At 40.7% G+C, this 27,521-nt stretch overlaps 1 long non-coding RNA gene across 1 annotated transcript; it reads left to right on the top strand.

The window, feature by feature from the left end:
- Positions 1 to 1,912: 1,912 nt before the first annotated feature.
- LOC111097964 lies at positions 1,913 to 25,915 on the top strand. Its single transcript, XR_005366451.1, has 5 exons — positions 1,913 to 1,966; positions 5,716 to 5,867; positions 8,307 to 8,364; positions 9,665 to 9,728; positions 25,604 to 25,915. It is a non-coding gene; the product is annotated as an uncharacterized LOC111097964 (long non-coding RNA).
- The last annotated feature ends 1,606 nt before the right edge of the window (positions 25,916 to 27,521 follow it).

The raw sequence follows: 27,521 nt of genomic DNA, 5'->3' as shown, positions 1-27,521 counted from the left end.
GGGAAAATGGTATGTTAAGAATAACTTCCTGGTTTCTGGTTAAGTGGTTTGTGGATAGTTCTCGAGATAGGAAATCCATTGGGATAGGGAATAGAGGGAGGAGGAGGATGAGCTCAGTTTCAGACATCCCGACTTAGAAATTCCTGTGGGAATCCAAGTTAGAGCTGTCCAATAAACAGAAGACTATGTAGTTTTGGAACTCATACAGAAGAGCAAAGTGGGAAACTTAGACTTGAGAAAGATAGAAGTGCTCATTGAACTTAATTTAGATTGAGATATTTAAAACTTTCTTATGACATAACTGAATGCACGAATGCTGCAAGAGGTTATCCCTGAACAATACTGAAAAGCCTGTGGCCATTGAGGATTATATTAGAATTATCAACTACTTTCATTATTCTAAGCCTTACGGAATAAGGCATTCATTCTTATTCATGTTACCAAGGCTAACTAAAATGTCACATTTGAGTACTCTAAACTAGAATCATATTGATTTATTGTAGAGATACAGGTTATCTCAGGGGAAAAGTAATTTATGTTTATTAAATGCAGTGGGTTTGAGAGATAAACTTGTTCAAGGCAGAAAGACCATCGGGAAAAGAAAATAACTAAGCTCATAATAGGAGCCCAATGAATAAATTAAGGAATAAATAAAACTTTATATACAATTAAGTTACAATAAAAGCCAGGATCAACTTTTCTCAAAGAACCTGAAAAGAAGAGATGAAGGGCAAAGGATGGAATTTGTAGATCAGGATAGTATGACTTCTTTTTTTCAGAGAGATCAATTGCACCATCCCCTCATCAATTACTCTTAAAAATCCAGACATAAAACAGTGCAACCTGATTGAAAAACAAAATGGGTTCTAAAAGTCTGCACTCAGAAAATAAAAAATCTCATAAATCCAATATGGCACATAAGGGGTAAATACAAAAGGTAAACGGCACTAGGATATTCATCAAAGAAGGGGGAAAAGAGGAACTTGGGAACTTGTGTGTTAACAGATCACCCCCATCCAACAAGACAGAGAGAAAACTGGAGGAGGGCCAAGAAAGGTTTTTGTAAAACTCCAAAGTAGCACAAAATAGATGAAGAATCCCAGGTCTTGTGACTAGCACAGACTGCAAGTTCTGAGTCATTTAGGAAACCTCCCTCGTTGTATGACCCCTTTGCTCTCCAGCATTAGCAGAAAACCCCTCGTTAGAGAATGTTGGTTTCTAAAACTGTGAGCCAAGCATGTAACAAAGACAAAGAACATTTGGTGAGCAATGGGTGCAGGGAGCTACTTTGACAAGTGGTGTTGATCTGGGCCCCACAGGAGCGAGATTGGAAACGGTAGTTTTTGTTGGCAAAGTTGTATCTTAAACTTTTTGTGTCTTGGATGCTAGGGGAAGGCCGAGAGATTTCCCAATATGATAAAGTAATGTAAAAGAAACCATATACCTTGGCAGGCCCCAAGTATTTTGTATTCCCCTTGAGGCCAACAAGCTTCTGCATGCGCATGTGTGCACGCGTGTGCGCACAGACAAACACACACACACACACACACACACAGAGCAAGCCTAACTATTTACATTATCACTCTGAACTATTTTGGTCCTTCTTCTCTCCTCCTCCTCCTTGTCCTGTGTCAAGTCCATAAAAGAACACTTAAATATGTGATTCTTTGGAATTTGGATTGTGTGGTCAATGGAAACCACTGTTTTAAATTCCCTGGAAACATGGGTCATGGATACTATATTTAAACAAATTTTGGAGTCATCAGGTGGCTGGATTTTTCCACCAATATTTTCACCTTGTGTTGAGTGATTCACACACACGCCCCTCATTCCTCCCAACCTTCTGTAAGCAAATGCATCACAATCCCTACACCATGACCCCCCACACTGGTCCATAATGATGTAAGAAAACCCATGATGTTTCCCTTTTTGAGAGAGAGAATTTTCCACGTGGGTTGAAAATAAGGTAAAAGGAAAGGGAACAGGACAGGATGTAGTCAGTGTCTTTGCATGGATATGTAGGTTGAGATTTGATTCTTAAATTATCACTGGGGTACCTACCAGTCCAGCTTGACTAGCATTCTTGCCAGCCAGAAGTGAGGCCTGGAACAGAGTCTAGGTGTCTGGGCTGAAACTCCCCAAAACTGAGGAGTCTATACCAGGATGTGACCATTTCTGATATTAAACATGCTGGATTTCCCTAGGGAGATGAAGATGTGGCTTTCTTTCCATTTCAAAGCATCAGTAACATATACTTTGTACCTAAGGGGAGGAACCACTATCTGAGGATTTAGCTGTTCTTTTTGCCCCCTGCCAGGGTTCAACTACTTAGAGACTGCAGCTGTGTGCTCCTCACAAAGTCCCAAAGGACAAGGGTTTTTTGAGCCAAACCCCAGGTCACTCCCTTACTTCCCTTGTCACCACAGAAGCAAGTGTGCACTCTGGTCTCCAGTTCAGGAGTTTGTAAGGTTCTGTTTGTGTTCCAGCTGCTGAATCATCACCACCTTAGACCTCATTACCTCACCTTCTTGGGATCAAATCTATAATTCTTAGTAAAGGGAACTTCATGGGACTGAATTCTTACCTTTTAACTACAGGCAGTAAGGAAGAATGTTTTTCAAAAGCTCTATCTACCCACTTCCATATACAAAATAAATAAAATACAGCACTCCTTTCAGATCCATGTTTTCTCTTAGGAAACACTATAATCAAATAATACTTTAAAAATAATTTATGTAGGTAATAAAGCACATGCAAAAAAATCTTCCCTCAGAAGTAATGCAAAGTGAGTTTTCTTTTACTTGAATTTCAACCATGAGAGAAGAGGTTTAAAAAAAAAAAAAGCAACAACAACTATGTCCCACAAGATTTTACATAGATCCAGATTTTAAGCCAGGGTTGAGTATGGTTTATTGGATAGAACTATTTCCTTTACTTCTTTTTGCTGTCACTTGCTAGCCATGTGATGTGTAGCAGATTACTTGTAGCATCTGGGACACAAGTGGCTCATCCATAAAATGAAGTTATACCCATCTCATGATTTCTTGATTATTTAAAAATGTAAACATATGTCATGCTGCTTTATCCTCTATGTCAGTATCATAGGATAGCACCCAAAACCCTGAATCACTTACGTTGTAGCTCATTCATATAATCACAGACTTGGACATAACCTATCTAATCCTATAGATTTGTCTTCAGCTTTCTTGAATGATGGATGCCTGATGACAGGGGGCTTACCAGCTTCCTGAGAAATCTGGCTTATCTATCCTTGTAGCCAGTCACTTATATATTAAATATTTATTAAATATATACTATCCTCCAGGGGCTGGTCTTGGTGCTGAGGATATATCAGTGAACAACAAAGATTGTTACCCATTTGGCATTTATATTCTAGAAAAAGTTCAAGCAAAACACATAATATGTTAATGTCAAAAAAGATTAAAAAGAACAAAATAAAACAGGACAAAATAACAGAAATTTTTGGAGGTGGGGAAGGTAAATGGGCAGAGAGGGTCGAATTGAGAAGATGTCATTGCATTAATACCTGAGGGAAAGTGAGCCACAAAACTATGTGGATGAAAAGCATTCAAAATAGATTGAACAACAAACACAAAGATGCAAAGGTGAGAGGATTCTTGATGTACTGAGGAGGATAACGTGGCTAAAACAGAGAGAGAAAAATAAGAGTATTAGGATAGAGGGTCAAAGGGGCATTGGGGGGAGCAGACTGTGTAGGAACTGATTGGCCATGGTTTGGACATTGGCTACTACTCTCTGAGTGAGAGGGGTCACTTTTAAATAATTCTGAGTAGGGAGGGTCTTGATATGTCTTAATCATAAGGAGACTGCTTTAGCTGGTATGTGGAAAGCATTTTGAAAGGGGTAAAGGTGGAGGCAGGTTAAACAGATCAGGCATATTGAAATAATTCAGGTGAGAGGATGTGAAGCTTGGACCAAGGAAACAGTGGACATGGTGAGAAGTGATCTCATTGCAGTTATATTTAAAAGGTAGAACTAAGAAGATTGATGGATTGTAGAGAGAACAAAAGGGAGGCAGGGAGGCAAAGAGGGGGGTGGTGGAGAAGGAGAGAGATAGAGGTCAAGATCACAAGGTGAAAAGTATTTTGGGTCCCAGGAAACAAAAAGGTGCCATTTCCATGATTTATAATGTAGAAAATTATGAGTAAGGCAGGTTTGGTGCAGGAATGGTGAGGCAATATTATGAGTTCAGTTCTGGATAGCTAATTTTAAATGCCAAGTGAAACATCTGTGTGGAGATGTTGGGTTGACCACTGGTTATAAAAATCTGCTGTTTAGGAGCAATATTAGCAGGTTGCAGGTAAAGTCCTGGAGGCATCATAGGGATGGCATTTTAAACACTTAGTCCCCTAAAATGAGACAAGCCTAACTCATGAGTGAGTATTGATAAAGAAAAAGCATTCCAGATTTGAGTCCTAGGCATTCAATGATTAGAAATGGAAGAGATTAGGATGAATCTTCAAAGGAGACGAAGGAGTGGCCAGAGCGGAAGGAAGGAAACCAGGTGCATGGAGTGTCCCAGTAGACAATAAAGGGTTTCAAGAGGTCAGCATCAGGGTTTTCAAAGAGATCAAATGCTGCTGATAAGTCACTCAAGATGACGATGGACAATTGACCACTGGAGTTAGCATCATAGCAATCATAGGTCACTTTGATAAGAGTGGTTTTGGTGGAATAGTGTGGGTAAAAGTTTGACTGATGTGGGTTCAAGAGAGAATGGGAAGAGAGAATTTGCAAACTCTTTCAAATTTTTCCATGAAAGCAAGAGACAAATGTGGTAGTTGATGGAAGGAAAAATAGAATCAAACTGTTGTGACAAAAATATTGGGTGAAATAGCAATGATTTTGCACACTCAAAGGAAAAGTCCTGGAGAAAGGGAAAATTAATGATGGAGAAGGAAGGAGAATAGCCTGAGAGTATTTGATCCAATGAGAAAAGATAAGGTCTACTAATGAGGTAGAAATCTTGGTCTTGGCTATGAAATCTGAGAACATTGAGTCTAATGTAGATCAAAACGTACATTATTGGTACAGATATATGGAGGTTGATGGATGTGAAAATGGGAGCTAGAGAATACTATCTCTGGTTTGGTTCCATTTTCTCAATGAAATGTCAAGGTAGGCCACTGATGAGAATGAGAGTGGAGGAAGTGGTTTTGGATATTTCAGAAGAGAGAAGGTAAATATGGAAAAATTTTTTGTGTTGATTTAAAACCTGTCACTCAAAGTACCACTCACTGGTTCTCATTGTTATCTAGCTAGGTATTCTCCAAACATTTGAAGAGGGTTACCCTCCTCATGTCCTTCACGACGTGTCCCTCATGAATCACATGTTCACTGTGGTAAACAACATTCCAGCTACTATCCTATGCAACAGTTTTCAGAATTTTTATGGTCTTATTTGATCATATTTGGAGCTCTAGGTTGTCAGTACCCTCCTAAAATGAGATGTTCAGGATTAAATTCAAGCTCTACGTGTGTTTGGATTCCATAAATGGTTGGACACTGTATTAGACTAACTGGGTGGCATTAACTTTGGGAACGTGACTTTGAGTTAGGCTCCACAAATCTAAACCTAAATCCACAGATCCATTTCCACCTTGCACCACTGGTATGTTCTGGATCAGATTCAGGGCCCCTAACTCTTTAAAAGTCCTTGTTTTTTGGTTTCAGATTAGCATTCCAGTTTGTTATGGTTTTCAAATGCATTTGCTAATTGAATTCTCTGCCCAACACCTGAGAGAGACGTGGTACCCATTTTACAGAAGAAGAAATCAAGGTACTGAGAGATGAAGTTATTTATCAAGTGTCATGGACTTAACAAGGTACAGAAAAGGGTTTTAAACTCAGGAATTTAAGCTCAATGCCTAAGCTCTGTTTTAGGCTCCATGGCCCAGAAACGTGTCTAGATATCCTGTGGCACAGTTCCAAGAAGAATTCATGTCTCTCGATTCTGAGAGCTCCAGCCAGAAGCAATGCCTTTCTTAGATCCCCCAGCTCCTCACCCTCTACCAGACAGCTAGACCCAGAACTCCTATACATCATGTGTCTGATCCCTAAATGCTCATGCTCGCTCTCTCATTTCTGAAATATAAGTCACTTCCAGGTTTTGTGCTATCTTCAGATTTAAAAAGCATTTTAAACCAAATGGACAGGCATTAGAGAGGATTGGGACACCTGCTGAAAGCTTTAAAGCTTTCCCATATGAGTCAATTTTATCCATAATGAGCATGCTTCATTGTCTTTTTCTTTTTATATTTGATGATGTTCTTTTTTTTCCCTACAAGGACCATTCATATTTAATTACAATGGAAATCTTCCTCCCATCCTTGTCCTCAACACACACGTGCATTTTTAATGGAGTTTCTAGAGTAAACATGTTTCAAAGACTATCCATGGTTCCAAAGACTATGACACTCTTAACAAGTTCTTCCAACTTTTAAGCCTCACGTGGAATTCCCAACTGTCCAGTGATTTAACTTGTCAGATTGCTGGAATCAAGTCACTCATACATATTACCCCTTGACCTCCAACTGGCAGTCATAGCCCTCTCTTTTGCAAAGAATGACACTTCTCCTGCTTGACAATCCAAACTGTCTGCTCACCGTTTGTGCACAGTTGTGGCAGCTGAAAGCAGCTGGCACGCAACATATGGAATTTAATTTCCTAATATTTACATAGATGGAAACTGTTTTTGCTCCAGACTTCAGATGATCTTTTGCACTAAGCCTGCAGGCAAAAGTTTTCAGACAATTTCATGCCCGCCTCCTATGCTCCCCTGCTGCAATCTCATTCATGAGAATCAGAACATAGTCTAATAATGTGTGTGTGTTGGAAGATGCAGAGTCCTTTGCCTATTGGCTTTGCTGCAATGGTGGTTTATGTTGGTTCTGTTTGCAACTGGGAAACTCGGGGTTTTCAAATATAACATTTCTTTGGAAATATTCTTAAAATAAATTTTAAATTTCAGAACAGTTCAAAATTTATAGAACATGCAGATACTACTGAGTTGCCATATGCCTTATGGCTAGTTTCCCCTATTAGTAATGTTTTACATATGGGCATGGTACAGTTGTTATGATTAATGAACCAATACTGACATATTAACTAAAGGCCATGCTTTGTTTTATTTTTTATTGAAGTATGATTAACATACAGTTTTTAGTTTTAGGTGCACAATATGATTCACCAATTCTATACATTTCTCAGGCCTCATCACAATAAATACACTCTTAATCCCTGTCATCTATTTCACCCAACCCCCCCATCTCCCCTCTGACCACCAGTTTGTTCTCTATATTTTAGTCTGTTGTTGTGTTTGTCTCTTTTTTTTTGTTTGTTTCTTAAATTCCACATAAATGAAATCATGTTTTTCTCTTACTGACTTGTTTTGCTTAACATTCTACTGTCTAGATCCATCCATGTTGCAAATGGTAAGATTTTATTCCTTATCATAGCTGAGTAATATTCTAGTGTGTGTGTGCGCTTCTTTACCTGTTCATCTATGGATGGACACTTGCATTGTTTCCATATCTTGACTATTGTAAAAAACACAGTCATAAATATAGAAGTGCTTATATCTTTTTGAATTAGTATTTTCATTTTCTTTGAGAAAATACTCCAATGTGGGATTGCTAGGTCATTTGGTATTTAATTTTTTAATTTTTTGAAATGTCTTCCATACTGTTTTCCACAGCGGCTGCACCAACTCACCTCCCCACCAACAGTGCACTAGCATTCTTTTTTCTCCACATCCTTGCCAACACTTGTTATTTTAAAGTCCATCTTATTTATTTATTTTTTTAAGTCCATCTTATTTAAATTTCCTTAGATTATACCTAATGTATTTTTTTCTGATCCAGGATCTCATCCAGTATACTGCATTACATTTAGTCATTTTGTCTCTTTAGGCTCCTTTTGGCTTTAACAGTTTCTTACACTTCATTCATTCCCCTTATTTTTGATGACCTTAACAATTTCAAGGGGTCTTGATCAGGTATTTTGTTGAATGTTCCTCAACTGGAATTTGTCAGATTTTTTTCTCTCATGATGAGACTGGGGTTGTGTATTTTCAGGAGAAAAATCATAGATGTAAAGTGTCCCTTCCACCCCATCATATTAAGGGTACAGGCTATCAATATGATATTACTACTGATATTAACCTTGAACACCAAGATGAGGTACTGTTTGTCCACTGTAAAGTGATTTTTTCCACTGTTAAGTTACTCTTTGTTTATTCTTTCCATACTGCTCTCGCTGGGAAGAAGTTACTCTGTATGGCGCACATTTAGGAAGCAGGAATTAGGTTCCATCTCCTTGAGGGTGAGTGATCTACATAAATTATTTGAAATTCTCTTGCATCGAGATTTGTGTCTTCTCCCTAGTTTATTGATTTAGCAACCATTTATTTGCATCAGTATGGATCATGGATGTTTATTTTTACACTTAGGGTTATGAACCAGTCCCACTCCATTTTGTTGCTCAAGTTGTTTTAGCTTTATCATCAGAAGCTCTTTCATTTGGCTTCTGTGTCCCTTTGACATCCTGTCATCATTCTGGCATTAGTTTGTTTGCTTATTTGATGAACACTTCCTTACTTTCTGGGGTGAACAAATGTTCTAGCTCATCTTGTATATTTCCTGCTCCTGTCCTATCATCAGCTGTTCTTCCCCCCTCATAATTTTGAAATAACTAAAATAGTCCTAGTTTTCATGGGGAGTCTCACTGGTATATAGTAGTCACGGGTAGTAAAACTTGGGCCTAGGAACAACAGCTAGCGAGAAAGAGGCATATCATTATGATTTCAATTGTTTAATATTAAAAATTGTGTGCATTTGTTCAGCAAATATTTTTGAACACTGCTATGTTTCAAGAAGTGAGATAATTAGAAGCTGGAGGCACAGAAGTGTTTAAGACCTGATCCCTACTCTCTGAGAGCTCACAGTCTAATGAAGGAAGCAAACAAAAAGGCAAGCAACCACACACTACATGGAGCAGGTGCTGTGGTGTGAGTAGGTCATCCTAGGATTAGAGGGGAAGACAGCAGAGTCATCCAATTTGGACTGAAAAGAGTTTCCTGGAGGTAAATTTGCCAAATGAATTGAGGAATTCACATCCACAGCAACTCCTTCAGGCCTCTTGATTTAATAAAGCTTGAATTTTTTTTCAAAGTATACGTATATCTTCCTGGATCTTCTCTCTTTTAATTTAATTTGGGTGGTTGCTTTCTTTTGGGAGATATGGTCAGTTAGAAGAATCTATAACTTTCTCTCATCTCACCATCCATAAAGAGGCAGACTTCTTTGTTCCTCATCTCAGGAAGGGGCTCTGATGATAACTGGTCTTAGAATCTGCTCTCGAGGCATTCTGGAGCTTAGAGATACAGAATCTCACAAACCTTCAGGTGGTTGCAGCAAATGAGTGGCTACTCAAGTTAAAGACTGTAAATATGCTTTTCTCATCTCTGAATATCTAAAAATGGTGTCATTTAAGTATACATTTAGGCAGGCTGTATTTAACAAAAATGGTTGCAATAATTTCTCCCATTCTGCAAATTGAAACATTTTTTGCAGTGTAACTGTGACACTTCTCTCATCAAGTGGGGGTCTGTTCTCTCCCCTAGAACTTGAGTGGATTGTCACGGTGACAGAGGTGACATTTTAACTTCAGAGGTTTGGACATAAAAGGTGAGTTCCCTTGCTAGCGCTCCTTTGAGACATTTACTCTTGGTATCCAGCTGCCATATTGTGAGGATGCCCATATTAGCCCATAAGGAGAGGGCACATGGAGAGGCCATATGTAGGGGTTGTACCTGACAGCCCATTTGAGGTCCTGGCTGACAAATGGAAGATATATGAGTGAAGATGACTCTAGACTTTTTTCAGACTCTGGACATCATAGAGCAGAAACAAGTCATCCTCCCTCTGCTCTGTCCCACAGAATTCATGAGTATAATAAAATTTTTGTTTTATATCACTATTTTTGCATGTGGAGGTATGGGGGAGGAGGTTGTTATTATGCAGTAATAGTAACCAAAATAGAAATAGCCGCCCTCTCAGCACTCCAAGCAAGTGGCCCTGGATATGAAGAACTAATCCTGGCCTGCAGAAAAGCCTAGCATTCTCCCTTACAAGCCCTTCTGCTATTTGCTTCTTTCCAGTATGTGAACCTATGCTATTTGTTCAATGTCTGCTCCCTCTCCTGACCTCTCCTAGGTCATAGGCAAGAGGAGGAGATCATGTTTCCTCATTCATTTCCCTATCTGCAGTGCCAGAAACTTAGTTGACAGTCATTAAATATTTGTTGGATGAATGAATAGAACGCAAGGAGGTATGGTTAGATGAATATGATTTTTGGGGGGTGGCATTCCTGAAGATACAGAAAAACAAAGTCTTGCTTTAAATTTAAGTAAAGTAGAACATGTATGTGTTTCTTTACATCAAATTGTGAATAAATAATATTCTGACATTATTTCCTTACCTGAGACTTTTCAAGTCATTTTGTCTACCTATTGCCATGTAATAATTCATCCTAAAATGTAGTGGTTTAAAACAACAGATATTTGATCAGGATTCTGAGTTTGGTTTGGCTGAGTGATTCTTTTGCTTCACTTAGCATTGGTTGGGGTTGGTCCAAAATGGCCTCACTCACATAGCTGGCAGTTGATGTTGACTGCTGGCTAGATGCTCATCTGGGGCTATCAGCCAAAGCTCATGGTTCTCCTCCATGTAGATTGCGATACATGACCTAGTAGGCTTCTTGATAGCAATTACACAACATAAATTTTATTGGTCAAATCAAAGAGCCAATTCAGATGTAAATGGAATGAAATGAATACTACCTCTTAATGAGGAAATGGCAAGGCTATACTACAAGATAGAATTTGAGGTGGGAGATATTGTTGTGACCAGAAGTGATTTGATTGGTTGATTGATTACGTATTAGTTTCCTTGTGACCTGCCTATTTGGATTACTGCTTTAATTCTCAGGAATGTCCACTCTCTGGTTATATACAAAAACAATGCACTACCTACCAACTCCTTGGAGTACAGTGTTAAACTTGAAGTCAGAAAAAGATAGTTTGAATTCTGGATCTATCATGTAACTGCTATCTCTCTCTGGCTTATTACTTAACCTCCTGGAACAAGTCATCTATTTTATAAAATAATAATAATAGCTTATTAGATAATAATATATTATCAGAAATCCCAGTTGTCTTACCCCAATAAGATAAGTCAATTATACCAAAAATGCTTTGAGTTCTGATATTATGTACAATAATAATAGATATTGATTGTTCTGTGCCTCCTATATGTTTGGCACTGTGACATATGTAATGCATACGTCAGTTCATTTAATCCTCACATCTAAAGCTTCAGAGTTAGTGTTCCCACTTTGGAGAAGCCAAGTTATGTAACCAGTTCAAGGCAAGACAGCTAGCAGTTGGTGATCTTAGTCATTCAAACTCAGAATTGACTCCAAAGCTCACAATTCAAAAGAACAACCCATTTCCTTGCAGCAACTCATGATCTCAGGTAATATGCATATTAGCAAATAATATATCTGATAAGAGACTTCTATCTAGAATGTATACAAATCTCTTAAGACTCAAGAGTAAATACACAGCCCAAATTTTAAGAATGGGCAAGGAATCTGAGCACATTTCTCCAAAGATGTACACATAGCAACTAAGCACATGAAGAGATGTTCAACATCATTAGCCATTAGAGAAATACAGATCACAACTAGTTACCACTTCCTGGCTACTATAATTGCTAAAATAAAAGAGATAGACAGTAATAAGTGTTGGTAAGGATGTGGAGATATTGGGGCCTGTATACATTGCTGGTAGAAGTACAAAATTGTGCAACTACTATGAAAAATAGTCTAGCAGCCTCTCAGGAAGTAAAACACAGAGTTACCGTAGGACCCAGAATCTTCCTTCCTAGCTATAAATGCAAGAGAAATGCACACATTTGATCATAAAAAAAAACTCATACACAAATGATCATAGTAGCATTATTCACAGTCGGAAGAAAGTAGAAGCCATTCGAATGTCCATCAACTGACAAATGGATAAATAAAATATGATAGGTCTAAACAATGGAACATTACCCAGCCATAAAAAATAGAATGAAGTACTGATACACACTACAACATGAACCATTAAAACGATATGGTAAATGAAAGAAACAGTCACAAGAGATGACATACTGTAAGATTCTGTTTTAGTGAAACCACCAGGATAGACCAATCTGTGGAGATAGAAATTAAATTGGCGGTTGTGGGGAAATAGACACTAATTGCTAATGGGCACAGAATTTCTTTTTAAGACGATGAAAATGTTCTAAAGTGGGTTGTAGTGATGGTTCCAGAGCTCTGAGAATATATTAGAAGCCAGCAAATTTTCATTTTAAACAGGTGGATTGTATGGTATATGAATTATATATCAACAATCCTGTTAAAAAATAATACTAGCAGAATGTATGTCATTGACCCTATGTCAGGCACTCTTCTGAGCTCTATCTTACCTAATAAGACAGTAATTTATTTAATCTTAATTACAACTCTGTTAGGTAGCCATATTATTATTTTCTCTTAAAAGATAAAGGGTGACAGTTTAGACAATTTGCCCAAGATTATATAAAACACGGTAGGGTAGGGCTGAGATTCTAATCTTGATAGATAGCTGCTTAATCCCTAAGCTTAATCATTATGCTATACTACCCCTTATCAATTATAAATACACATAATACCTTGGGTTTCCTCCCTTTGCCCCACGTTTTCTGTTCTGCTTTGGTCATACATGTCCTCCTGCCAAAGGATTTGTTTTTATTTATGTGAGTGTCCACGTCATTCCGAAAACCTGTTACAAATATTCATGTGCATCCCCCCTCCTAAAAAATAAAAATAAAAAAAAGTTTAGCAACCATAAACTAAATCTCCTTTGGGGCAGGTTAGATTACGTTCTTTTTAAATTTCTCTTCAGGGATCAAGACAACTTTCTAGGACAAGGGAGTTTGTGGAGGTGACACAGTCATGTCATTTAAATGGAAAGGTGGTTCATGCCTTCCAATCGGGAACCTGAAACACGGTTCCATCTTTGCTAACTGCCTGACCTCAGACTAGTCATTTGACCTCTCTGAACCTCAGTTCTCTCATCTTCAAATTAGGAATACAGACAGTATCCAGCTTGGTGAGACGCTGCAGTGGCAATGCCGTGGGGACTAATGGGTGCAAAGGGCTTGGGGTGGGGCTGTGCTCCATAAAACAGGAGCCACTGTCCTTATTCACCCTCACAGCCCACCAGCATGTCAACTTGCCCAGCACAGTTAGCAGAGCAGGGAAAAGCCCTCCCCAATCCCAGCAAACTGTCTTTTCTTCCAGCCCGGGAAGTTCTCTCCTCTCCAAATGACCAACTTAAACCAGATTGAAAACCTGGGGCAAAAACATGCAATGAGTGGGGAGAGAGAGAGCGCATGACGGCAGTTGGCTCGGCTTCCCAGCTTCTCCAGAGAAATCAGAGCGGCTAAGATGTTTAAATCCCCAGCCAGAACCCCTGATTTAATTTGATTTTATAGTTCCAGGGAATTGCCTTGTTGTGGTTTCCCTATATCACATACAGAGCTAGCCTCTCCCCCCTGTGGAGAGGGGAGCCAGTCAGAGTAAACGTGTGCTGGCACAGCACTCAGCTGCAAAGACTCTTCTCCTTATGCAGCTACTTCTGCATGGAGGCCCCATGAGACAGGCCATGGGTGGAACAGCAGGGCCTCCAGCTGTCCCAGAGGGGGCCTGAACTTTGGTTTGCATGCTGACTCTGTGGCCTCATGTACCTGTCAAGTGTCATGCCTCCAGACATATACATGTAACTGGGAAATAACAGTCTACACTCTCAGGTTTGGTGTGAGGCTGTGAGAAATGAGGAGCAACATTTAGTGAGTTCTCAGTCAGTGCTATTGTATGTCCACCAGGAAACCGAAGCAGTTAAATAGCATGCAGAGGGCGCTGGACTCGCTCTGCTGACATCTTTACCTCTCCGGGCAAATAGAAGTAAGTGAGCAGAAGAAAGAAGAAAGAAGACGTTTCTTTGGAGGAAACAACCCCTTGTTTGAGGGTTTGAGAAGACGTCCCATAACATTTCTTGAGATGTCCTACACATTCTACATTTAGCGTTGGAATCCTAGGATAACAGTGAGGGAAGAAGAGTAGAGATGATATAGCCCTACCCACTCATTCCCACTCTAGAGAGACAGAGGCTCAGAGAGGGGAACTGACCTGCTGAAGAACACACAGCAAGTGAGTTACAGAGCCTGGATTTTATATTTGTGTTCTTTTCACTATGTCAGATTGTTTCTGGGAAATCATTTGGGACAAATTCAAAGAGAGGCATGATTGCAGGGGCTGTAAAGGACAAGAAGTATCCAGGGAATAAATGCCTTCATTTGGCCAGAGGAAGCGTGAAGGTGGAGCAAGGCAGCCTGCCAAGGGCCTCCTGAGCCTTACTAGGGTTTAAGCTTTAGCCCAAAGGCAGTGGGAAGCCATGCTTATTGGAATATAAATGACTTGAGGACAGAATTTGAGTTCATATTATTTTTGTGAACCACTTCCTGGCATGTAACATCTGGCACATAGTAGGGGTTGAGAGGTGATTGCTTGATGATCCCAGATTTCCAAATCTGGGAGCCAGCATGGCTTGGAGAAACTTCCAAGTCTTTAGAGTTTGCTCCAGTAGAAGAAATCCTGAAATCTATCAGCAATCATTCACTTTTCTAAGAATTCTTGAACATGGGAAAGTGGGGGAAAAGCCCTCAGATGGCTTCCATCGGAAATGACATGCCCCTGTTCACCCACTGAGCTGGTAATAAGTAACCTTTCCCAATAGCTAGAGTATGGTGCATGACCCTGCATAATGCTTGTTCCAGTGAGTGAAGTAAGTAGAGGCTACATAAACAAAAATTAATAGGCATAGAGATTCTCCATCTGGCATCTGCCACAGCTTCAACTTCTACCTTGCACATGCCTATGTTCCATTGCTTTTGGCCATTAGCACAGGGATAGCGAGTAATACACTGACCTTGGTCATCCTCACCGTCTTTCTAACTTTGCAATGGGTTCTTTAAAAGAAGGAATTTGAGTTTTCAGGACTGGGTTTAGGAGTGAATCAGTAGTCCTTGGAAGTCTAAAAGAGTAATGGACATTCTAAAGTGTGAAGGTATCATTTCTCCAAATGGGGGATCTGTCACTGGAGAGTTTAACTGCGCTGAACTAAGATAGCAGTAGCTAAAAGTAGAAAAAGACCTTGGGCCTCATGAATTATGCTTTCATCATGGAAGGGGGAAAAGCTCAACACTGAGGTATGAGGCACTGAGCTAGGTGTTTGATTATTATAATATCTATGACATGAGAAATATTATCGCCACCATGTTGGGGCAGGACCCAAGGTTCAGAGACATAAGGCTCCATGGAGATAAGAATCATGTCTATTTTCTTCACTGCTGCATGGCTGGTATAGGGGAAGTATGCTCCCTCACTTTCTACAGTCATGAAGCTGACAAATTAGAACACAGAAAATTGAATGATGGTCTGTGGGGATGTACATGATGCTGTGTGTGTAGAAAGCCCCAGCTTGGGTGACATCACCCCTTTATTAATGAACTTTCAACAGCTTTCTGTTCCAAAAGGCCTTATCCTACCTGGTCCTTGTTGATCTCACCAACTTCACCCCTGTCCTCTCTCTTTTTCATTTCCTGACCTCCAGTTTCAGTGGTTTTTGTTTCTATCCCTCCAACATGCTGGGTTTGTTCATTCTGCTTCTGCTGTTCTCGAGGCCTGAAATAATCTTCTACTATCTTAGCACTGCTAGCTCTCATTTTTCTGGCTCCATCTCAAATGACATTTCTTCAAAGAGGTCTGCTTTGACAACCTGATTCATCCCTGCTATCCAGCCACTTGCTGTTACGTTACTCTATTTTTGCACTCTTTGTTCCTACCTGAAATGAACTCCTTTGCTTTTATATTTGCCCATTGTTTGTCCGACCCCTATTGGAAGGCTAGTTCCACGAGAGCAGGAACTTTGCCTCTTTATCCATTGTGGTATTTCCAGCATCTAGAACAATCACTGGCATATAGCAAATGCCTGATAAATACCTATCTAACAAACAACTTAGAGAATAAGTGAACAAATGGCTGACTGTCACTTTATAAGTAAAATCCCAAAACCTCAGGCCCCAGATTTATTTTATTTATTTATTTATTTATTTATTTATTTATTTATTTATTTATTTATTTATTTTTACTGCTTTCTGCATTAGATCTTACTAGGATGTTCTATCTCCACCCCTCCTCCCAATCTTAGCCTTTTCTGTAACAGACAGCAGTTTGCTCAGCAGATATTCCCCTTTCTGTCTCTGACTAGGATCCTGGCATCAGCATGCCTCCCTTATCCCCTGTCCCAGCAATTCCTGACTCCTTATACTTTCTCAAATGCATCATACTGCGTCTTTGTCCTTACTGTCCTCCAACCTGCACCATCCTGTCCTCCTGGTAGCCACTCCATCCTTCCCACTGTGCAAATCCTGTAAAACTCACTGTGCTCAGCACAAATATATAGGTCTCCGGGAAGACCTTCCTCACTTTCCTGAATGGTGTGTCTCTCAGGGCTCCTTGAGGGCATGCTCTGCATTTGTACTGTAGTGTTTATCTCACAATGGAATTGGGTTTTCTTGTCGGGTAACCAAGGGCAGAATGGAAGTAAATTCAACCTTTCTCACAATACCAAACTGGAGTACAAAGGTGAATATGAGAAGGCTGTTCAGCAACCAGCTGAGAATGAATGAGGAGAGTAAATAAGTGTGAAAGAATGAATTAACTGATTCTTAAGAAAACATATCTGTGAATGTCTAACCCAAGATTTCATTTTATTTGGCTCCTTTCTTAGCAGAACACTCACTGTCCTTATAAAGTTTGTTGTTGTTGTTGTTGTTGTGTGTGTGTGTGTGTGTGTTTTAATAAATAGTGGCATTCAAACAAATGAAAAAACCAAGAAGACTGACAGTGACAATATGGAGAGACCCATGCAGTGAGCTTTTTAGGTTAGGTCGAGTCTCAAGGGAAGGTTCATAGGCAGGAGCACAGAACTACAAAATAGACCCAGGACCAAAACTGAAGTCTAGATGCAGGAACAGGGACCCAAGATCACAGCGACATTTCCTCTGATGAGTCTCAATACAAAATTGTTGAAGTTTTGGGGAAGCCTTGTGGTGTATGGAATGGCAAGATAAAGACAGGCCTGCCTGGTGCTCATGCTGACAGCCTATCACTATTTCTACAACACTGGGCGACTCATATAACCTTTCAGTTTCCTCTCTGTGAAGTCTACTTCCCATTGCCCAATGCAGGATCGTTATAGGACCTAATTCAGTGCTGACATGCAGTAATTGCTCAATAAAGCACCATTGCCTTCACCACACGATGAACTAGATTGTCTCCAGAACTGGAGAAGGGTTGTCCCCACGTGTAGGTTAAGAGGCTATTACATTTTCCAACCATGAATTAGTAGGAATTCTGGTCTGGTCAGATGAACCACTGGTTTTATATATAATAAATATTGGATTACGTATAATGTGTGTGTCCCAGCTCCAGTTCTGTGACTTTTAATAGTTCCCTTGTCACTGTAGTATGCCTGATGTGGTGAGGTTACAGAGAGATCCGCAATTTCTCAAAAATCAAACAAAAAAACACCAATATCCACATAAAACGCGTCATGCGCTTTTGACTGTGCATTTCTGTTTCTAGGCATTTATCCAAAGGAAATAACCAGAGAACGCATGTACAATGATGTTCATCTCAGCATTGTTTATTGCAGTAAAAAATTAGAAACATCTGAAATGCCTCACAATAGAGATTTGGCTAAGTTAATTATGTTTCAGACATTCAATGGAATACCACGCACACATCAAAAAATTGTGTTCCCTCAAAGTATTTAATGACTTGGAAACAAGTTCAAGGCATATTGTTCAAGGAAGAAAGCAGATAACCAAACAGTATGTTCGGTATATTTCCAGTTTGGTAAAATAGGAATTGTGAAGGAAACAATAATAAGATTAAGTAATACCAGGGGAAGTAGTATTAGTGGTTAAGAACCCAGGCTGTGGATTTAGACCCCCTGAGTTCAAATCCCAGCTCTTCCACTTGCCTGCTGTGCTATTTTGGAAATTATTTTACCTCTCTTTGTCTCAATTTCCTCATCAGTAAAATAGGGACAACATTTGTACCTTCCTGAGGATTAAAATGAGTTTAGATATTTGGCTTTAGAACAGTACCTGATATTTAATGCTGAGTGAAATAATTCAATCAGAGAAGGACAATCATCCTATGGTCTCACCCATTGTGGAATATAAAATATAGTGTAAGGGATTATAAGAGTGGGATGTAAGGAGGGAAACTGAGTGGGGAAAAATTAGAGAGGAAAACAAATCATGAGAGACTCCTAACTCTGGGAAACAAAGGGTTGCAGAAGGGGAGGACAGTGGGAGGATGGGGTGACGGGCACTGAGGAGGGCACTTGATGGAATGGGTACTGGTTGTTATACTATATGTTGGCAAATTGAATTTAAATATTTTTTTAAAAGAAGGGTACCTGATAAAGAGCAAATGTTATAGCAATGTTGGCTATTAGTTTTATTTTTTTTAAAAAATGATGTAACGCATGCTATTTTTAAAAAGATTTTATTTATTTATTCATGAAAGACACACACACAGAGAGAGAGAGAGAGAGAGAGAGAGAGGCAGAGACACAGGCAGAGAGAGAAGCAGGCCTCATGCCGGGAGCCCGATGCGGGACTCGATCCCGGGACTCCAGGATCACACCCTGAGCCAAAGGCAGGCGTCAAACCGTTGAGCCACCCAGGGATCCCCCAGGCATGCTATTTTTAAAAAAAGTTAAAACAAACAAAAAGATGACTCATATCTATGCAAATACCATTCAGCTAATAATTGCTTAAATTGGGATTGAACCTAAGCCTGTCTGGCTCCAGAATTTGAGCACCTAACCATTATGTAATTCAGGAAAAGAAATGTTAGCCGTGGTTTTCACATATTTGCAGGATGAGGGATACCTTTTACTTTGTTTTTTGTGACTTTCTGGATTTTCCAAAAGTTTAACAATGAATACATACTGCTCTTGTAATGACAAAAATGTTATTATTTATACATGGCATTTCTGGTTATTTAAAAAGGAGCAAAGCTTCTCATACTCACTTGCTTTCTTTATCAATTAGCCAATTACCTTATTTCTGCACCACAACTGGTGCAGCTTCATGGAGATGCTTGAAATAGTACAGGGTGTCAAATTCACGATCACAGAAAACAGGTCACAGTTATCCTACAGAGTTGACATAGTATTCCAGAATCAGCATGAGCTCTAGAATCAGACAGAACTGAGTTCAAATCTTGAAGCCATCAGCTACAGGCCCTTGGATAAATCTCTCAATTGCCCAGTGTCTCTGTTTCCTCTGCTATGAAATAAGATACCATCTCACCATGATGCCTGACTCCATGAGAGCTCTATATGAAGAGGTCTTCATCATCGTTTCAGGTATATGGTAAGAACTTAACTACTGGTGGTCATAAGGATAATACTCAGTTTTTAACTGTCTCTTAGAGCTGCTGAATCACCCTACACTGGCACCAGGATGGGTGAATCCTAATTCATAAACACCAACCTTAAATGTGTCAATAAATGCAAAACCACTAATTTCTAGCTGAGGGGACTAGCATCAGACAGCCCACCATGATCTATTTCCAGTTTAGAGGAAAATGTTGCCATTCCTGCCGAGTGTGTATTCCTCCACCCTACCTTTAAAGAACAAATAAAGCAGAAAATGAAGCTTTTTATAAGATGTTAAAAATACATCAAGAATGAAACCCTGCTTGCCTGTTGCTGATTTGAAAATGGGTTTGAAAGCATTCCTTACATCCAGATTGGATTACTCTCACTTTTACTCTGCAATATTGCCAGTATTTTTTTTTTTATGATTATTATTACTAGGACTTGTTCTGGGTCCAGAACATGGCAGTAGGAATTATCTCTGGCAATTCTGCAACTCAGTCCTCTCACCAGCCCCTAAATCTCAACAAGCATTCTGAATTTCAGCCGGAATTGATTGGAAAATTGGCCTTATAATTCACAAGGGTTCAGATTTGAGATCAGTTAACACCAGACTTCTGGAAACATTGGCTGCCCCCTTGGGCCAATGAGTGGTGAGGTTTTTCTCCTTGAAAACAGAGCTGAAAGTCATGCCTTTCTTCTTCACTCCTAGTTATGCAGACTGCATCCTGAGAAGTGCTCTGAGAGGGAAGGTCTCCTGCTGTCTTTGTGCGGGCTTTACATAGAACAAGACACTTGTTCCGACAGAAGGGGATCTCAGGACCCACATTCTTAATTTACATATGATAAAGTTGAGTCCCAGAGAGGAGGCAGGCTTTGCTTGGGTTACACCAGGAGTTATGGAAGACTACAATTTGTATCTCCTAAATCTTTGGTTATAGTTGTTTTTTCTCTACACTACCATGCCTCATTAATGAAAGCCTTTGACATCTCTGCAAGTGGTGGGTCACTTATGGATTGACTAACCAAACCATCTCTTTAATGTAGCCTGGACCTCAGCAGCATACAGCCCATCCATTTAATCAATGGGACAACAATGTACCTTCACCCTCTTTCAAATTGTAGCTTCCTCATGAACTCTTTTGGTCCTTTGCAGAACCATTTTGCCATGTAGAGCAAAAATACAAATGCCTTTTAGAAGCTGCAAGCCTGCTTTGGAATGTGTGTTCCTTGTTCCAGTTGGACTGACTTCTGAACATGGAACTATTAAAAATCAGAATACTGCTTTCCTGGAAGTGGGAGAAACATATGAGAAGATGCATGCTGGCAGTTTCCTGTAATGCAGGCTTTGACCCATCCTCCCGTTAGCCTTTCAAACCCTGCATCCATTTTCGACATGATGGCTGACAATCTGAGAAGGGCATCTCTTTGGAACTGCGGATTGAAACTATAAGAATTAGGTAGCAGGGGCTTCATCCAAATTGGACTTCTCACACACATTGAGAGACCATTTAATTACATGATCAATAGGATTGCAAAGAAAGCTTAGAAGGTCACCAACATCACTGTGGGATGTAGTAAAATATGATAGAAGGAAAACCTGAGAGTGCTGTATCAAGAGTCCAATCGATAGCCACTAAGTTTTATCTGTGTCAAATTTAAGAACATTTGACATCTGTGCCAGAAAAGTGCAAAGGCAGTTATGCAAACCATCCAGCTGCTTCCCAGAACCCAAAAGTTCAGTGAAGATCATCTGTAAAGAATACACAGAAGACAGCCAGTGAAGGGACTCAACAACGCTACTCATAAAGGTTCGCAAACAAACAGATTTCCACGTTGGCAAGCCAAGTCCCAAATGTTGCATACAGCTGGGTAAATTTGACCTTCCAAGTGTTTGCTCTTCTTTGTCACCCATTTTAAAAACAAGAGACCCCACCCAGGATTACACGGAAGAAATGTTAGCATGCCAGGTTGGTTAAGGGGGTTGGGAGCCGAGTTAGACTGCCTCAGTAGAAATCCCATCCCCTGCAACCTACAAATTGCATGACTTTGGACGAGTGGCTTAGGTGCTTCAAGCCTTTATACTCCATCTGTTAAATGGGGGAAATGCTTGTGCCTACCTCCTAGGTTGTAGGGAGGATTAACTGTGCTAATCTACCTGCAGTACTCAGCACAGTGCCTGGCACATAGCAAGGCCTCCATAAATATAAGGTTATTTTTGAAATTGTTTCTTGCTTCTCACTAAGAAATTATTCCACAAATACAACACCATATTCAGCATATAGCAGCAAAGAAAGTATCCAGGAGGGGAATAGGAGAAAGCAAAGATTGCTCAGCATAATTATTAGAATTGCTACCCCTTATTGAGAGCTTATTAGGTACCTGGTGCTGTGTCAGCTACTTCATGAATATTTTCTTGTTTAATTACCATGGAATATTATAAGGTAAATCTTATTCCTATTTTTCATACAAGCAATCAAAGCACAGCAAAGTGAAGTAACTTACCCATAAGAAGACATTTTTAATAAATAGACTCAAATGTGGGACCTTCTGACTCTACAACTTTGGCTCTTCTGAAGTCTCTGATCATCTCTGAGTCCCTTGGGACGATTTGGTACAATTTTGGCAGGGCACACGATGAACTGCCCCCAGATGCTGGGAGAAATCTATCACACTGCAGCGGCATAGTCATGTACTGCTCGATGGGGTTCCATCACATGTATCCCATGCACTTCCACAGGAATGAAAGTTTCTGCATGTCCGTCCATTTTCAGAAAGGCGGAACGGAGCAAACACATGGGCAAAGCTAAGACAAATGGTCTCCTGTTCCCTGAGGTTCCCTTTCCCTTGGTGAGGCAGATTTGCAGGGCTAGGACTCAAAATACATTCAGTTCAGGCAAGCACAACAAGCATTTATATTTTTAGTTTTTTTTTTTTTTAAATTTTTATTTATTTATGATAGTCACAGAGAGAGAGAGAGAGAGAGAGAGAGAGAGAGAGGCAGAGACATAGGCAGAGGGAGAAGCAGGCTCCATGCACCGGGAGCCTGATGTGGGATTCGATCCCAGGTCTCCAGGATCGCGCCCTGGGCCAAAGGCAGGCGCCAAACCGCTGCACCACCCAGGGATCCCACAACAAGCATTTATAAAAAGTGGCACATCGTAGGTAAGGTGTGGAGGGGGGTCAGCATAGAAAAATGAATCATATTGAGGTCACACACAAGGAAAGCTCATGGAAAAATAGGCAACTATAAAACTATGTATTAAGGCATAGTGATAGAGAGCTGGGCTTTGGAAACAGAGAGACCTGAATTTGAATCCTGGTTCTAAGCTTACTTGGTACATGGATTCAAATAAATCACTTTTCTTTTGCATCCGTAGAACGTGTTTCCTATGCAATCTCTACTGCATGTGACTACGAGAAGGACGAAATGGGATGAAGCAGATCAACAGTTTAGTATTTGCACATAACCAGCAATGCCTGGGCCTTGTCCTAGCTCTACTACCCACTGGCTTGCATCCCTGAGCAAGTCATTGCACCATGCTGTGCCTTTGCTTTCCCATCTATAAACTGAGATAATAGTAGTACCTGCCCCACAGGGTAGTAGTGAGGATTAAGTACATTAATATTTATAAAGCGCTTAGAAAATTTGTCGGGCGCATAGTGAAGAATCGGTGTTAACTACTACCATTACTGCTGTAACTCGTTTTGATAGAGGCAAGGCACAAGATGCTGTAAGAAAACAAAGAGGCACTTAACTAAAGCTGTGGCGGGCAGACATGAAAAGCTTCCCAGAAAATGGAACTCCAGTGAGCATATTCCAGGTAGAGGGGCAGGGGTTGGGGGGCAGCAAGGGCTGGGGCAGGATTTAGAAACCACATTCTTGGATTTCCTTTACAGTCCGTCTTCGGTGGAGACCGTGCCTCTCATATCTCTTGCTTTTGCCCATTGTAGTTCCTGGGTCCTGCAATTGGTTCAAAGGCAAATTCCAAGCCAGCAATGGAGTGGGAGGGGGTAAGAGGGGAATGCAGTACCCCATTTTGAAAAAGGGCTGTAACCATTTAGCCGATTATTTAACATTGTGGAATGCAGTAAGGTCAGAGACTGGCTCACCTTTCAATGTAGCTACAGCTCCAACGAGCAATCTCTGAAATTGCTTGAAGTCATTTACACCAGTGAATGCATATGCATCAGGGCTTGGTTAAAGATTTAGAGGATAAGCTGGTTAATAGAATTAATTTGATATATCCGGTATAATTCAGTGGAACACATGAGTGCCCTTCAGAACCCAAAGCTTATGGGACAGGAACAAATCCTTGTACCAGCCATTAAAGAAGGATTAGTTGGCCTCCGGAAGGAGTAAGCCCGTGACTTTCATTCTTCTCTAGCTGAATGCTAAATGGATGTCTTGATAAATGGCTATGTTATAAACGATTTATCAGAAACTTGGACCGTTGAGTGTATTTTTTATTTTGGGCCACTTCAGAATTCATTCCATAGCCCTATCCGATCCCTTCGCCTCAGTCCTGAGGCCAGAAGGGAATGTGTGGAAGACCAGGGTGCCATACACTCACCCGGGGCATTATTCTTTGTGAGACTGAGATGGGGTGGATACAAGGACACCACCTCCACCCTCCTCTGAGTAGGCTCGGTATGTACCCCAGAGGGAACAGTGGCTAGCCGCCTTGGATTAAAATATGGGCTGGCCAGATACTGAGTCTGCCGGTGGGAGTTGAGAAGCCAGCCAGCCGAAAGAATCTAATATTTACTGCAGTTCACCAAGACGTCAACATCCCCATATTTTGCAGATGAAACATGACTTTGTAGGACCCGATGTCGAGTTTTTTGAAGGTGATTCAAAACAGGAGTAGATCATATTTTGGTAGGAGAAATAAAAGCTTCCTCCTCCATTGCTGTTCGTCTTGTGATGCCAAATTAGGGAGAACTTCTGGCCCAGAAATAGGGGAAAAAAAATTGGAGCTGTTTTAAGATGATGAGAGAGGTTCTTTTCATGCCACTCTTAGTACAGAGGAGTTTTTTAAGGCGTCGAATTAGAACAGTGGTAAGTTTTTGCAATCTGAGAAAAAGAACTTGGGAGTAAATGCTGATTACTCCTTTAGGATATGTGTGTCCATGGCCAGCATGGCCATTTTAATATCCTGTCACTGAGAAAGACACTGGAAGAGAATTTTAACAAGAGGAAGAAAGTCAAGAAGAAAAGGGGAAAGTATACATTTTCTATTTCTAGGAGAGGATTACATAGCAAAGTGGTTTTGACTTTCGGGGATCATGAAAGTGCCCAGTGTAGGACCTGTAGATAGGAACCATGCAAAACAAATGGATAATAAAGGCGGTACCCATGAAGTCTATCCTGACCAAAATGGTATAGGTAGTGTAACCTATACCCATTCATATTCTTTTTTTTAAAGATTTTATTTATTTATTCATGACAGAGAGAGAGAGAGAGAAGCAGATACATAGGCAGAGGGAGAAGCAGGCTCCACACAAGAAGCCCGATGCCGGAACTCGATCCTGGGATTCCAGGATCACGCCCTGAACCAAAGGCAGATGCTCAGCTGCTGAGCCACCCAGGTGTCCCTACTCATTCATATTCTTAAACAAATTCCCCGCCTCCTGGAACACAGTGCTTATTTTCCTGTTTCTCTCTTCACTCTCTTTGAGTCAGCATAAATATAAACCCTGAACTATAGAGAAAGAAAGGCCTGGGCTCACAGACCTGTTCCCATTGGCCTTGGCAAGTCCCTTCACTTCAAAGTGCCTCAGTGTCCTGAACTGTAAAATGTAAGTAATGTGGCTCAACCTTGCAGAGTGGTGGTAAGGATTCAATGAGAATGTTCTGACCACCAATACAAAGGAAATCTGTACCTTGTGTTTTCAGTATTTGTCAACCCCTCTCCCCTTTGTTCTTCAGCAAAAATCCTGTCTCACATACAGGAGGTGATCAAGTAAGCACTGGCTCTGCACTGGGCGAAGGTCCACGATGCTGACCTGGTGATGGACGGAAGTTTCTACATCAGTTCCAACTGCTCTGGTTTGCAATGTAAATGGACACCAAGACAACCAAGGGGCAGCCTTGCAGCAGATCAAGATCACCCTGCCCTGGTCACAGCAGCCCTTTTCCATGCCATGGCAGATAAAATCCATGTCGCACCCAAGTAGGTCAAGGAAGAAAGGACAGAAAGAGAGAAGCAAGGGAAGGGTACAGGGGGCAACAGAGGGATAAAAAGAGAGGGAAATAAATGTGTTTTTGAAATGCTCTTCTAATTCTTCAGGAAGAAAAGACAGCAGTGTTGAGCTAATGCCCCCAAAATAGATCTGAGCAAACATTTGCCAACGATCTGGAAAAGAAAAATCTTTCCTGACACTTCTTTTTAAGTAACAGTGGGACTTGGGACTCTGGGAAGGGAGGGGTAGTACTGAGGCCAGGCAAGGTCTTGCCCACGCTGCGTAAGGTTCTCTGGAGCACCACTGCCAAAGTTCAGACCTGGCTCGTGACAAGCAAACCTCTGAACGCTGTGGTTTGGATTTTGCTCATGGCTTAATTTCATATGTGAGGTCTTCTCATACCCAAGAAACCAGGCCTTGCCTAATCGAAATCAGACAGAAAGGCCACACACGTTTGCAAGGATGTGTGCCATCTTGCCCTTCTTTACAATTTTCACAGAACTCTCTTAAAAAGAAGGGAAGAGAGAGGAGGCAGTGCAAGTTACATCTGATCAGTCTTTCTCCTTTCCTTTTACCTAGACCATCATTTGAAAACTGAATATTTCTGGGCATAGCAATGGGTATTAATGAGAAAAATGTTTGGACCAAGGAATTTCAAAAATGTGTGTAATAAAGTTAAAGAAGGGCACATCGATAAGCTAGATATTTACTATGTAGGTTCTCCGCCACCAGGTTAGCTGCTCTGTCAGCATCATTTGATGTTGTTACCCACCCCCTCCCTCTGAAATACTCTCTCCCTCTAAAATCCAGGGTACCACCCTCCCTCAGTCTCTCATTATTTTGTGAGCCTGTCTTTCTCAGCATCCTTTACACTCTCCTTCCTTTTAATCCTCCACACCTGGGGAGATGGGACTTCAGTGGGTCCCTACTCCATGGGTGGTAGGTATATTGACTTTACAGGCCTCCAATACCATGCCTTTTCTTTTCTCTGCCTGTGACCTCATCAGCTATCTGCAGATTTCTACTTTTAGTTCCATAAATGGCATCTCCCATCATCCATGTAATATGTCCAAAACTGAACTTCTGATTCCTGCTGCCTCCCTCCTCACCTCCTCCCCATGGTTTCTGCATAGTTGTCCATGGTCAACGAATGGTACCACTGTTTTCTCTATTTCTCTCATTCCCTTACAATCTAGGTCCAGTTCAACCCTGCATCTTAACTGCATTACTCTAAAAAATATGCCCCGAATCTACCGTGACCACTATCACGCTAGCCCAAGCCACTGTCAGCCTTCACAAAGACTACTGCAAACACCTTCTAGCCAGTCTCCCTAGGACACTCCCACTCACCACAGTCGATTATCTACACTGCATGATTTGAAAAACAGAAATCAGATCCTGTTACTTCCCTCTTCAAAAACCTCTGATGATTTCTCATTTTACTAAAAATAAACTATGAACTTTTCCCCATATCCTAAAAAGCCCCATATAACCTGATCCCTCCTACCTCTCCAGCCTCATCTATTACCATGATCCCCCTTACTCAATTCCTTACATGCACACCAGTTTTCTGCTACTCTGAAAAGGCCAAGAATTAGCCTCAGGGCCTTTGCACTTGCTGTATCATTGGCCAGTATTGCTCTGCCCCAAATCCTCAACTGACTTTTGGACACTAGTTCACCAAGCC

The sequence above is a fragment of the Canis lupus genome, chromosome 11, assembly GCF_011100685.1.
Source record: "Canis lupus familiaris isolate Mischka breed German Shepherd chromosome 11, alternate assembly UU_Cfam_GSD_1.0, whole genome shotgun sequence".
Taxonomy (NCBI): Eukaryota; Metazoa; Chordata; class Mammalia; order Carnivora; family Canidae; genus Canis; species Canis lupus.
The sequence above is the reverse complement of the archived record's forward strand: the minus strand, read 5'-3'. Positions and strand labels throughout refer to the sequence as shown.